The 15,305-nt window shown below is 36.9% G+C and overlaps 1 long non-coding RNA gene across 1 annotated transcript; it reads right to left on the reverse strand.

The window, feature by feature from the left end:
- Positions 1–2,903: 2,903 nt before the first annotated feature.
- LOC106068976 (uncharacterized) lies at positions 2,904–10,845 on the reverse strand. Its single transcript, XR_008779787.1, has 3 exons — positions 10,641–10,845; positions 5,548–5,681; positions 2,904–3,922 (listed from the first exon to the last, which is right to left on the reverse strand). It is a non-coding gene; the product is annotated as an uncharacterized LOC106068976 (long non-coding RNA).
- Between the last annotated feature and the right edge of the window lie 4,460 nt (positions 10,846–15,305).

Genomic DNA, 15,305 nt, shown 5'->3' on the forward strand with positions numbered 1-15,305 from the left:
TTACAATTTGTGCATTACACCAAACAAAAAACATTATAACTATAAGAAACCAAAGTGTACATTCACACCAGACGCACTCATAATTTACATGTGACAAAGTTTATACCAGATTGTTCTTATTTAATGATTTGATAGCCAGGGGAACAAAAGAGTGTTTGTGTCTGTTTGTCTTTGCTATCGGTGTCTTGTATCTCTTTTGTGATGGTAAAATCACAAAATCCTGACACAAAGGGTGATTCTTTATTTCGAGGATCTTGTTAGCTTTTTTATAGATGTTTGTCTCAAACAACTGCCCAAATGGGGTTTGTTTTTTGCCAATGATTTTGCCAGCAGCATTTAGGATTCTATTAAGTTTATTTCTATTTTTAATGCTCAGATTGCCATACCAGGCAGTGATATTGAAACTTAAAATATTGCAGATGTGAGCGTGATAAAACATAGCCAAGGCCTTTTCGCTAACATTAAACGAGGATAGTTTTCTTAGTAGTCGTAATCTTTGCTGCCCTTTTTTGCTGATATAATCAGTATTTGCAGTAAAATTTAGTTTATTGTCTAGGATAGTACCAAGGTATTTAAAGGTTTGCACAATTTCAATAGTCTCTCCAGCTACAGAAACAATATCATTTCCCTTCTTGTCCCTACGAAAATCGATTATCATTTCTTTGGTTTTTTTTACATTTAATAATAAAAAATTATCTTTACAGTATTCCTCAATGTGTTCTAGTTCTTTGAAATACTCATTTACGTCTGAGCTCTCTGAGAGCAGGGCAAGAAGAGCCGCATCATCAGCGAATTTTGTGAAGGAGCAACAAGAACTATCGGATTGAAAATCATTGGTGTACAAAATGAACCACAATGGCGATGTTACAGCCCCCTGGGGCGCCCCTGTGTTAACTATGCGTTCATTAGATATAACATTGTTTACCCTAACCCTCTGAGCTCTCTGGGTCAAAAATTCATTAGCCCATAGTATTATGTATGGACTAATCTGCAACGCTTTCATCTTTTCAATGAGTAAATGAAGTTGTATAGTGTTAAAAGCTGATGAGAAATCCATAAAGAGCAATCTTACATAAGTGTTCGGTAAGTCCAGATGTTTGTAGACACAGTTTAAAATATTTAGGATGGCATCGTCTACACCTTTACCCTTTTGGTAAGCAAATTGTAAAGGGTCTAACTTATTACAAAGATCATTCAGAAGAAACATTTTAACCAATTTTTCTAAACATTTAGACACAATGGAAGTAAGTGAAACAGGTCTATAGTCATTCATTTCCTTCGGTTTGGAAACCTTTGGCACAGGTACAATTATAGATGACTTCCACACAGGTGGTATCTCATGGTTTAGTAATGAAGTAGAAAAAATATCTTGGAAAGGTTCAGCTAGTTGTTCAGCACATTCTTTTAAGATTCGCCCTTTTATTCCATCAGGCCCACCAGCTTTCATTGGGTTGACGTTTTTGAAAATGTTACAAACTTGCTCTCTAGTAATCGCTAATTCTAAGCAGTTGTTAACATTGACATCCTCAAGGGCTTTGAGTCTTAGATAATTAAAATCTTTCGTGTCGAAGCGACAATAGAAATCATTTAACTCGTTGGCCAATGTTTTTTCGTCTCTTGTAGCAAGATTATTTTTAAATTTGACTTGTGCTCCTGCCATTTTGTTCATGATGCCCCACGCCTGTCTCATGTCAGTTGTATTAATTGAGTCTTCCAGCTTGATGCGGTAGTTTCTCCTCCCTTCCTCAAGAACGACGTTGAGATTTCGTTGAGCAATTTTCCTTGTCTGTCCATCGCCACTCATAAATGCTCTTTTCTTTTTGATTATTTCCCGTTTTATTTTTGCAGTGACCCATGGTTTATTGTTGGGGTATATCTTGATGCTCTTAGTACTGACACACATGTTTTCACAGAATTTGATGTAATTTGTCACTGCGTCGACCCATTCTTCCAGATTTGAAGTGGTCTCTTTGAACAAATTCCAGTCAGTGCAGTCTAGACATCCCTGTAGTTTGAGAATATTGTCTTGTGTCCATTCTTGTACGTTTTTTTGAATGATTTTTCCTTCTTTAAGTTTTGTACGGTAAGTAGGCAGCAGTTGTATTGTTTTGTGGTCCGATGATCCTAGTGGTGGCTTTTCACGAGATGTGAATGCTCCTTTGATGTTACAATAACATAAGTCCAGAGTTCTGTTTTCTCTTGTCGGACATGAAATGTTTTGATAGAAGGTGGGTAGGTCAACCTTCAAGGTGCATTTATTAAAATCACCCAGTATAACTACTGGTGCGTCCGGTGACCTTGTCTGAAACTCATGCACTACGTCAGCGATTATTGCAGCTGCAACTTCCGTTTTGGCTGTAGGCGGAACATAAACCAGGACAATGTAAATAACCCCAAAGTCTCGTGGCAAATAAAAAGGTCTCAATGAAAGCGCCAGTAGTTCTAGATCCGGACAGCACATTCTCTTTTTAACCGTGTAGTTGGTACAGTATTTGAGGTTGATGTACACACAAAGCCCCCCACCTTTCTTCTTCTTAGACTCTTAGCCGTTCTGTCAGATCTCACGCAAGAGAAACCATCAATAGCAATCAGGTTGTCGTTGTCATCCTCCTCTAACCATGTCTCAGTAAAAGCCAATAGACAACTTTCCCTAAATACGTGGTCGTAGCGTATATGGGCACATATCTCATCCACTTTATTTCTTATTGAGCGGACGTTAGCTAGAATAATCGTAGGAAGTGGTGGGCGAAACCCTCTTCTTCTCAGTCTTTGCCGTATTCCTCCTTTTTTCCCTCTTTTCCTTGTACTAATAGAGGAAGGGTAGAAACAATTTATATGTGCATAACACGGTGGAAGAGGCTTCCTCTTTGAACGAAGTCCGAGGAGTTGATCTTTACTAGAGTAAACAATGTGTACCATAGCACCCAAGATATACGTTCATACTCCAGTTTCTCTTTTACATGCAACATTTACAACAGTTAGTTGTAAATTGTTTGTTGCCTATGGTCTTACTAGCAGCATTTACAATTGTATAAAGCTTATACAAGTTGACTAAACTCTATTGCGTTTATTTTATTTCATCTCAAGTTTAATTAGGCTATATTGTAACAAAAGTTATATTTATATATATAATTCTCTTCTTCCCTCAAGATTTTGGACGAGAAGAAGAAGTAAAAGAAAGATCACTCTCTTATTTCTGGTTTAATTTAATAATCTATACACCTTGCATTAGCGCGGGTGCTATGAAAGTGCGGGGCCCACTGCGGTCAAATAGGTTGCATTGGCCTAAGGTCGCCCTCTCAAAAGAGCGGCGTATACTATGCCGCCGGTCGACTAGATTAATATATTTCACCTGAAGTTATTCAAGTTGTTTCAAGTCTTTATATGTTAAAATATAATACGCCTGCAGCGGTTTAGTTGTTTACGATCAGTTTGATGGTACACATCAACAACCATCTACAACACTTAATGACCCAACACTTCATGATTTAGTCTCATCGAGGTCAAAAGCATGTGCTAATCTGTCAATAGCATGTCAACATGAGATTTAACTGTTAATTTTTTTTTTTAGGCTTACTAGCATTCTTTCAAAGAACCTTCACTGAAGATAGTTACCAAGAAAAACATTAACTCTCTCTCTCTCTCTCTCTTTCTCTCTCTCTCTCTCTCTCTTATTTCCGAAAAAAAAAATTAAGATGAGGAATATACACACATGTTTGTACTAAAAATAAATGCACTACTTCTAATTACCATGTTACAATGGTAGGACTACGTATTGGATTGTGCTCCACTGAAAAGTTTAGACCACAAGTACGTTTCCTGGCGTTTATCTCTCCAGTATTAATGCAAATATTAGGACCGTCGCTGCAGCAACGCCCGCAACTGCTGATCCAGCGACAACTGTCTTGACTGCATTACTAGCCTAACATGAAGAAATGAAAATTAAATACTTTTAATATTTAGATGTAAATTTTAACTTTTAATGTTCGTATTTTTTTGTCATCACATTCAAGAAGCAAGAAAAACCTAAAAAAAAAAAAATACTTAAAAAAATACGAAGCGTAATTGTATCAATTAGTTTGGATCAGACATATTATTGAATTTGTAATAGATCTAGACCAACACCAATAAATCTGTGCCATTAGAAATATTTTTGCCAATTGTTTTTTTTTTAGCGCTATTTGTGCTTTTAACTTTCTCAATGCGCTATGATGCTTTCACTTATATAGGCCAGTTGGGGAAAAGGTAGGATGGAGAAAGGGAATCCAGTAGACAAGTTAGCAACCAATTAGTCAGTTGATTACTGAAAATTAATGATCTTTTGTATACCAGCAAGGAAACTAATCCTTCAGTATTCACAGTTGTAGCTTAATTTGTTGGGTTTTGTCCCCTTAAATAATTGTTAACGTCTTCACGTCTTCTCCCATAAATGATTTATTGCACTTAGCATTTAACGAAACACGAATCAAGCAAAATTTAAAAAAATCCCAATTAGTTAATTAATTACTTGCTTAGACTTAGACTTAGCGCCGTTCGGCGTATTGGGCAGCAAGCTGTCTCCACAAAGATCTGTCACTGGCAATGTCTGAAGCCTCCACCAACCCGGTGTCCATTGTTCTGAGGTCCTCCATGAAGGTGTGGCACCAACTTATACCAAGACGTCCCTGTTTGCGCTTTCCTTGCATTGGCCTCCATGTCATCGCAACTCTTGGTATGCGTAGTTCGTTTTGTCGGAGAACATGTCCCGCAAACCTCGTGCGACGCTCTGTCACAACATCACTAAGTGTTCAACTCCCAGTTCCGCATAGGATTTCCTTGTTTGAGATTCGATCTGTGTAACTGACTCCCAAAATCCGTCTCAGCCATTTTTGTTTAGCCACACTAAGTCTTTTCTCAATTTCGACAGACGACTTCCATGTCTCACATGCATATGTTGCAGTAGGAATGACGATTGTGTTGAGAAAGTGTATTTTGTCTCGAGTCCAATGGCTTGGCTTGTCCAAATAGGCTGCAGCCTTTGGAAAATGCTCCCTGCCCTTCCTATTTGGCACGCTACATCATATAGGCATCCCTATCATTTATGATGCTGCCAAGGTAAGTGAACTTGTCCAGCTCTTCAAGCTTTGACTCGCATCTGCCCTATAGACCACAAGGTCTGAAATGGGAACTTTTACTTTTTTTTATATAAAGGTGGCTGAATGGTAAGCGCTTGGTTTCTGAACCGAGTTGAAATATCGGTAAAGACTGGGATTTTTTAATTTCGGGATTCTCAGGACGCCACTGAGAGTTCATCCAACTGTAATGGTTACTTGACTTTAGTTTGGGAAAAATAAAGGCACTTAGTCATTGTGTTGGTCACATAACATCCTGGTTAACCGTCGGTCCTTGGACTGAAACGGATATTTTACTTCTACTTTATATTATATATATATATATATATAAAACTTATAGCAGTTTGTAATACTCACGGAAGTTTTTTTTTTTTTTTTTTGTAGAAGACTAATATAATATATAAAACGGTCTATGTTTGTGTGAATAATTATTTACCTGGTCATTTTCATATTTTCCGTATCGACAGTAATTTACGAAATTTTCACAGTTGGCGTATAACAATGTGGTATTCAAGTATCTCGCCTACTAATTCCTTTGCTCTCTTCACAATCACATCCGGATCAAACGCCCTATAACAAACGTAATATATTGTGTTTACATGAGTGATTCCCAAAGGGGCGCAGCTAGGAATTTTGCCATCATTTGGGCCCGGGGGCTTGACCTGTTTGGGGGTCCCTACATTTTGGGTAATATTTAATATTTAATGAAAAATAACACTCATTTGGGGGCCCCCTCAACTGGGGGCCCGGGGGCATTTTCAAATTCTCCCCCTACTTCCTCCTCCCTAGCTACGCCACTGGTCTATATACCCCCCCCCCCCGCAGAAACTTTGAGATTAAAACTTGGTTGCACGATAATAGATCTCATGTATCTATTAAGTAGGTCGCGACTTTAATGGTGTTTTATCATAAATAGAATTACCTCGCACACACACATGTATGATTTGCTCCTTTAAGTAATTCTTTACAACTTCATCCTATTATTCAAATGAAAACAAAAATGTTTTCTTTAATTTGTCTTAGCATGCGGTTATTATCTGCTCACTATCCACCTCGCAGGGGCGTAGCTAGGAATTTTTCATCATTTGGGGACCCGTGGGCTTGACTTCGTTGGGGCCCATGCATTTTGCGTAATATTTAATATTTTCAAAGTCTCCCCCTCCTCCCCCGACCCTAGCTACGCCACTGACACCTCGTTACAGTTAGAAATCAGTAAAGACATATACAACACACCATGGGCGTAGCCAGGGGGGGGGGTTTGGGGTTCAACCCCCCCCCCCGAAATGAAATCCCCCCCGGGGGGGGGAATCGGAATTTAGTGAATGATTTTTTGCTTTGATTTTGTTTATTTTAGGTGAGATTTGAATACTAAACCATCACTTGTCCCAGCACAACCATATGGGTTTTGATTTTAAAACCCCCTACCAGGGGGTTTTGAGTTTAAAACCCCCTACCAGGGGGGGTTCGAGTTTAAAAACCCCTACCAGGAGTTTTGAGTTTAAAACCCCCCAACTAGGGGTTTTGAGTTTTAAACCGCTTACTTGCGGTTTTTGCAGTTAACTCCCCCTCTTCTATAAAACAAAACAAAAAAAATGCAAACGAAAATCCCCTAATTCCAAGAGCACAGTTAAGGGAGATTTTGATTTTAAAACCCCCTCCAAAATTTACGATAAACCCCCTCTTCAATATAAAAAAAAGCTAATTAGGCACTCAAAATGTTATGAGCGTAGCTAAATGGGTTTTGACATAGTTTTAAGTTTAAACCCCACTTAAGCGGGTTTTGAAGATAAAAAAATACCTCTTTAATAATAAAAACAAAGCAAATTATGCACTCAAAATGTTATGAGTGTAGTCAAAGGGGTTTTAAGTTTAAACTCCCCTCCAGTGGAGTTTGAAGCTAAAAAGTACCTCTTTAATATAAATAAAAGCAAATTACTCACTCTAAAATCTATGAGCGCAGCCAAAGGGGTTTTGAGTTTACCCCCCCCCCCCCCCGCTAGGGGGGTTTGAGGCTAAAAAATAAATCTTCAGCGTAAGAAAAAAGCAAATTACGAACTCAAAATGCTATGAGCGTTGCCAAAAGAATTTGAGTTTAAACCCCCATTCAGAGGGGTTTAATGCTAAAAAATACCTCTTCAATATAAAAAAAAAAGCAAATTACACACTAAAATTATTTGAGCGTAGCCAATCCAATCGGGGGTTTTGAGTTTAAACCCCTCTTCCACAGATGGAGTTTGTTTAAACTTTAAAACCCCTCCAGATGGTTTTGAGTTTAAGATCCCCCTACAGAGCATTTTGAGTTGGAAAACCCCCAACAGATGATTTTGACGATAAAACTTCTCTTTTCGTTATAAAATCTAAAGCAAACTACAGTCACTTAATTCAAGAGAGGTTACACATTTTTACCAGTGGCAGGGCTCCCTTAATAAACTGCAGTGAATAGTCATCTGCCGAAATTGAAGAACACTAAATGTGGCTCAACAAAGATGGCTAAGACAGATTTTAGGAGTCAGTTATAGAGATCGGGTTTAAATCAAAGAAATCCTATGCCGAACTGGAAGTTGACCCCTTAGTAAGATTGTGAGAGAGCGACGCATGAGGTTTGTGGGACATGTTCTCCGACAAAATGAATTACGCATAAGAAGAGTTGCAATGATATCCTAGTACAACTTATTCATTGAGGTCCTCGTGGCAGGTGGGAAGAGGCTTCAGACATTACAAGTGACAGATTTTTATGGAAACAGTTTATCATTAAATGCTCCGAACGGCGCGGTAGGGTCTAAGTCAGTAAGAATAGCACATTAGGTTTTTGAAATAAAACTTTTTAATAGCAGGAAAATGCACTGTAGATACCTCAGAACATGCATTTTGTTGGCTTTCAATATCAGAAATAGTGCTTGGCGGCGGGGTTTCGCCCCGCACTAAGGAAGCTCCTAGCGCTCCTAGCGCTCCTCCAGACCCCATTGCTAGTAATGGCTGGGAATCTACAATTTTATGGAAACAGCTTGACGGCAAATGCGCCAAACGTCGCGGGAGGGTCTAAGTCAGTAAGAATAGTACATTAGGTATTTGAAATAAAACTTTTTAATAGCAGGAAAATGCACTGTAGATACCTCAGAATATGCATTTTGTTGGCTTTCAATATCAGAAATGGTGCTTGGCGGCGGGGCTTCGCCCCGCGCTGGGGGAGCTCCTAGCGCTCCCCCAGACCCCCTTGATAGTACTGAGGGGGAATCTACAATTTTTCCACTAACTCATGGAAGAATGAAGGGTCAGAATGCAATAAAGATTATGTACACACACACACACATAAATATATATTTTTAAAAAAATTTCGGGGGGGGGGGCACAATAAACGTCTTCCAAAAGAATGAAGGGTCAGAATGCAATAAAGATTATGTACACACACACACACATAAATATATATTTTTAAAAAAATTTCGCGGGGGGGGGGCACAATAAACGTCTTCCAAAAGAATGAAGGGTCAGAATGTAATAAAGATTATGTGCACACACACACACACATAAATACATATAATTTTTTTTTCGCGGGGGGGGGTAAACCTTTACCCCCCCCCAACCCCCCCCCCCCCCGAAAAAAAATCCTGACTACGCCCATGCAACACACATTTAAAGCTTTTAACTATAAAACTATACAAAATTTAGCTAGGGGTCTAACTCTAAGAACAAAACACGAAAAAAAAAAAAAAAAAAAACCTGCTTTTTTAGTTAATTTGAAAAAATTGAATGATTGGCTTTTATAAAACAAAAAAGTAGCCGTTGCATTAGAAATATAAAAAAATTAAGATATTGGATTTTTAATATTTTTTAATTTTTGCGATCTAATTATGACGGACAGACAGTCGGGCGGACACATAAACAACATAAAAGCATTAGCGGCTTTTAAAATAGTGATATTTAAAGGTATTTGTTTATTTCGTTGTACGTTTTCTGCATGTTTCTTAAGATTTGAAGATTTTTACATTTCAGCCCGAACGGCGGAAACGAAGGCGGGAAGAATTCAAATTTGAGACAATGCAGACGACATCCTACAACACAAACAAAACGATCATCGTACAATTGAAACAATTAAAATATAGCAAAAATATATCAAAGACAAATGTTTTCCTATGTTGAAAGCTCATTCTGAAATGTTTCTTCCAAAATTTAACACTAGTACAAAATCAAGTACCTATCAAATAGTACACAGAACTACCTAAAATCAGCATTAAATTGGAAGTTATATATCCAAAAAAAGTTACTGATTTCAAAACCGGAACCGGAGTTACACATATCCCCCTAGACATCTCTTAGCTATCAATAGACTTGTATTGAAAAAAAGATATCCCCCTTTCTTTTCTAAATTCACTAATCGTTCCTAGATTTCTTGGCCTAATGATGTAATGAAATAACAAATACTAGAGAACCACTAGCTTGGCTTTATTCAAAAACAGTGAACGAATACAAGCACGTCACACATTGTTGATGTACTATAAACACACACACTGGACATAACCTTTTAATACGCTGGACACACACAGAAACTAAACAACTCAGTTAGACTACACAAACAATATTGGATCTCAAGGAAGAAATTGTTACGTTGCTTGAAGGACATTGACTGTGTCTTTGTTACTATTATTTCTAATCAAGAGTGTTAGACTTAACGTTCTACATCTGACCTACTGTAATGTGCATTTTTTCAAGCAAAGCTTTTCAATTTCTCCAGGCAAACAAGTGAGAACAGGTTTTATTATTTTCCTTTGATGAAAGGTGAAACTATTTCTAGTAAAATGGTTAAAAAGTACAAGACTTGTGAAATTAGAAATCAAATTTTAAGACTTCAACAACATTAAAACCAGTTTTCAATATCCTCACTTTAGTACTTTAGTACAGAAGCCGATTAGGCTCCAAGCAAATTATGACTTGAAAGAGAAGTTCCAGTCAGTTCTTCCGCTGGAGTTTTATGTGTGCTAGAAGCTGTTATTTCCATGCTTAAAAAACTTTATGCTAAACTTTTTACATTGTTTGGGTTCACATACATCTGTGAACAAGAATTTTAATTTTGTTTGAAAACAAGTGTAAACACAGGTCGATGCTGACTGACTGTAGTTTGACTGAAGTCACAAGTACAACAACTAGTAAGCTATTTCCACAATTCCGGAACATTTTGCACGAGTGTAAACAGTTAAATACTTCACATTAAGTACAACTGAATTGTTGTGATGAATTGTTGTGAAGTAAAAGTACAGTAGCAAAAGTATATAAAAAAAAATTCCTTAATTTACTTTCAAAATTCGCTAAATTTTCTTGTAATTCCTCAATTGGTAGTTTGAAAAATGTAACTTTTAATACAGTATACAGCTAGCGTATTTTTCAAAGTTGTAAATACATATTTTATATATATGCGGCCCTCATTTCAAACAAAAAATTGTAATGCGGCCCACGACAGAAAAAGATTGCCCACCCCTGATCTAAAGCAGTCAATAACATTTCAATTCTATAATCATAATCTAAATATTCACTGACTTCCAAGTCAAATCACGTTCGTTGTTGATGTAGGCTTTACTTTTTCCAACAACTTCACCAATCAACTCTTCAGCTACCTCTGCTTTGTCATACGTTTGACCACTAATACTGAAAACGTGTCCAGCATTGCTGTGGATTGGACCACCAATCCCTGTGAGGTGAACTACCTTGTTATCACCTAAAGAAAGAATCAGAAACATTCTGACATTATTTTGGTATAATGTCATAAAGGAAATCTTTAAAATTGATATGTCATCTAATAATTGAAAGAGGTTTCTCTGAGTTCATTTAGTCTAGCGGTTCTCAACCATTTTTGTTCCGCGACCTCCTATTATAATTTCCTACTAGGCAGCAACCTCCAACCGTAACTTATTGTGCTTATAATAAAATTTTTAAGAAAGGTTATTATTCAGACTTGCATTAATTTACTTTTCTATTGCTTATTCACTATATACAATATACATACTTAAGCGAAGATTTGACAAATATGGCGAAGTATGTACAACAATCTTTGATACAGTAAACTATATTGTTACAGATATAGTGTTTCGACGGTATTTACAGACACGCCAATGTAATGCGAAGGTTGAGCTTGTATCTGTTCAACCAGATCAGGAATCTAGTAGCACAACGAATGTCACTTTCTGCATCAAGTCTGCTTCTGAATTTTGACTTAATAACTAAAAGTTGGAAACTTGGTTCGCAAAGATTTGTTCTTGGAAATGAAAGAAGGTGCAACACAATCTCAAACAGGACGGGGTAGGAACTAGTTTGAATACCAAGTAACCTTCAGATCTGCTTAATACAGCACGTTAGAATGGACATAAACAACTTTCAATGATGAATAGACATAATAAATGTTCTGTGCGATTAAAAATATTTTTACATATCGTTCTTGTTTAACTTTTAACTTTTTCAATGCGCTATGATCCTATCATTTATCTGGACCAGTTGGGAAAGGGGGAGGGAAGAATGGGGTATCTGGGTGAATGTTTACCTGATTGTTTTTTAAATGCATAATAAATGTTCACTCAGGGTTTAAAATTCCTCAAGGGGACTAATTTTAACTTACACCACCACATCTGTCAAGTACAATTTCTTTCCCTTTGTTTAAGATACCAAACAAAATTATTAATTACCAATAGTTAATTGACTAATCGGTAATTTTTGCAAAACTACTTTTATTTTAGTGGCGAAAGAGAAAAACTTGAAAGGAACATTAGTTATGTTTGACATAGATCTAAATCCACTAGATTAGTATTACATAAACTAAGGCCCGCAGGACGCGGGTAATATCCAGCTAGTCTAATTAGTTAATTAACTGTTTTTTTCTATTGATTCTTGCGTTGTCAGGTAAAAGAAATAGTTGTGCAAAATTCGAGGTTGGAGATAGGGTGTGGAAGAAATAACGTGTACAATGGCTGCCTGGTCGTGCGGTTTGCGCGCTGGACTGTCGTTCGGATTTATCGACGGTCGAGGGCTCAAACCCTGCCCGCTCCCATCCCCCGTCGTCCTGCTGGAGGTTTGGACTAGGAAGTAAACTATCTTCAACTCTGAAGGAACATCCGAAACATGTAAAACATTTTACAAACAAACAAACCTCAGGAGTATAGTCTATTGAATTACACTATCTGATCTAGTACGTATATAGATGATGTCTTTGAAGACTACCAAATCTAAAGTTAGTATAGACACAAAGCATTCTTTAACTCAGTAAATTTAATATGATAGATAGATAGATAGAGGGAGAGAGAGAGAGTGAGAAAGACTTAGAAAGAGAATGAAACAGAAAGAGAGAGAGACAGACAGACAAATAGAGATGGGGAAAAAAAAAGAGAACTTGACGAAAAAGTGTATATATTTATAGTGGGATGTGTGGCTGAGTTGCGAAATCGTTTGTCTACCTATCAATGGGCTAGATTTTGAGCCTCGACTCAAGCTGTGAATGCGGAGCGCCTAAAGGCAGCACTGAAGCCTTCTCCCAGAACCGCTTTTATGTACAGGTCCACATAAGAGATTGGAACATCGCGCCCTGAGCATGACAAACTTTACAAATACTATTCAAATGGAATCAAAAAGATGAATGTCTTGAGGGAGGAACAAATGGGAGAGGGGGGGGGGAGAGCGCGAGGACAGTTTCTAAATTTATAAAATGGTCTGCTCTTATGGACATTATTATAATAAATAATTAAACTGTGTCTTTATAGAATATTACTTATATTAAGCTTTAATATATATATTGTTCAATATCAAACTTGCGTAGATTTTAATGTGTTTTGATTAACGGTCTCTGAAAATGATTTAAGTAACCATGTCCAGGATTTAAAAATCTGTAAAAAAAATTTTACGACCTAAACTAAAAAAGGGCAGGTCTACGAAACGTCACAGAGGTAAACAAGTAAACAAACAGAAACTACCTTGGAGAAGGCCGAACAGAAAGTTCTAGAATGACAGGTTTATAGATCTACCAGGAAGACTAGCTATAAGACATTGAACTTGATCACATAAAAAACAATATTTTTTTTTATTCAAGCTTTCAAAGACCGCTTTTATTTCAACTTTTCGTTCTAATTTTTTTTTTAGTTATGGACGTTCAATCTGAGTACATTGTACACTACGTCAGGCATAAATCTCTTTGCTGTATCTCAGGGTTAAAACTCTGTATTATTATGAAGAGAATTTGGAAGATATTATACACAACCATTCAGTCTACCTTTTATATAATTAACGCATAAACTCAATAACTCTAATTCTTAGCTGATAAAAAAAAAAACTAACAAAATAAAAAAAAAACAAAAAAAACACTAAAAAAACAACAACTAAAAAAAAACTAACAAAACTGAGTGAACATGTTGACAAAGTTTCCATGCACTCCCTTCCCTTGTCTTGTCTGTTTGGAAGATATTTTTGTTACGTTTTTTTCCCCCCACTTCTCGCACCAAGTTAACAACTTTGCACATTATTCACAGCCAAAGACACGAATCAATAAAAACAAAATTAACCAGTTAGTATTAATTTAAATGTTTCATAAAGAGGTAGGGGAGATAAGCCTTGCGTTATTGAGAGATAAGGCCTTTATTGTGAGGTGTTTTCCCTTATGTAGGCTTTGAATCTAAAAAGTTGTTTTTTTTTTTTTTTGTTTTTTATTTTATTTAATTTTTTTTTTTTGTAAACATTTTCTTACTAGTTGAGAACTGGCACTTGTAAGAAATCTGGCCCTTATACTTTTCATATCTGGTTCGTAGAAATTTACACCTGCTATTGGGTCAGGTTTTAGTGATGATTATTGTTGCTAACTGGCAGGTGGATGTCCATAAGTGTATTAAGTGCTTTGAGTGCTATACGTAGTTTGCCCAGGTACATACAAGTTATATATAGTGTGTCTACGTACATACAAGTTATATGTAGTGTGTCTACGTACATACAAGTTATATGTAGTGTGTCTACGTACATACAAGTTATATGTAGTGTGTCCACGTACGTACAAGTTATATGTAGTGTGTCTACCTATATACAAGTTATATGTAATTTATTTACGTATTTACGTATGGGAGACGAACGTATGCCAAAAGCAATTTTTTTTAGCTGAAAGGTGGTCAACGTAACAGAGGCGCCCCAAGGAAACGCTTCAAAGACCAGCTTAGGCGTCAACTTTTCTTAGCTGACATAGAAGAGAGCAGCTGGTGGCATGCTGCCTCAGAACGAGACAGCTGGAGGTCACTCACGAAGGCCGCGGGATACACATTTGAGACCAGAAAAAAAAATCGGCTGCCGAGGACAAACGCAGACGGCGTATAGAAAATCTAAATCCACCACCTGCGGACAATGGTTATGCTTGCCCTGGATGTGGGAAAATATGTAGGTCACAGCTGGGGATGCGCAGCAACGGGAAATACTGCATTCTTTACTAATCTTCGGACTTGAAGACAAGCCTTATATATATATTTACGTACATAGAAGTTCTATGTATTGTGTACTCGTACACTCAAGCTTTATGTACACCAGTGTTAATAGACCAACTTTGGCAGTCAAGTTTAAAGACGTAATTTAGTCATGTAACTCGTATGAGTAAAAAAAAAATCTCGAAAGTTGTCTCCATTCGTCTCTTCGCCCGGTCAATAATTCGTATGTATTCAGTGATATATCCTGGGGTCTGGTTCAGAAATGTCAGAGGTGAGAATGTCAAAAAAAAAAGGGGGAGGGGGAGGTAACAGACAACATAGATCTCTTTTAATGATCATAACAGAAGCAACCTTGAAAGTTTAAAATCCAGGTAGAACAATCAAACATTACGCTCTTTTCTCCAGCAGTGTTTCTCAAACATTTGTTGTAGTGAACCCCCTACACGAAAAACGAACAAAATTCTCCCGGGTCTAGAAAATGGCTAAGCTGTCATCTTTAATGCACTATATCTTGTAATAAGAGAGACATTTAAATGACGTGACAATTAAGCAAGCAAAATATACAAACATCCTAAACTTTTCTAAAGGGGAAGAACTCCATCCTTAATATATATATATATATAAGTTGCTTTATATCCTTTGTTGCTACTATACAAAGAAAAATAACTACAAGTAATTAATTGTATAATTGTCTAATTAAAAAAAAATTGATCATGTCTTGTCTATGTTAATAAATAATTCTGCGAAGTATCAGCTAATCCGA

This window comes from Biomphalaria glabrata, chromosome 9 (genome assembly GCF_947242115.1).
Source record: "Biomphalaria glabrata chromosome 9, xgBioGlab47.1, whole genome shotgun sequence".
Lineage (NCBI taxonomy): Eukaryota > Metazoa > Mollusca > Gastropoda > Planorbidae > Biomphalaria > Biomphalaria glabrata.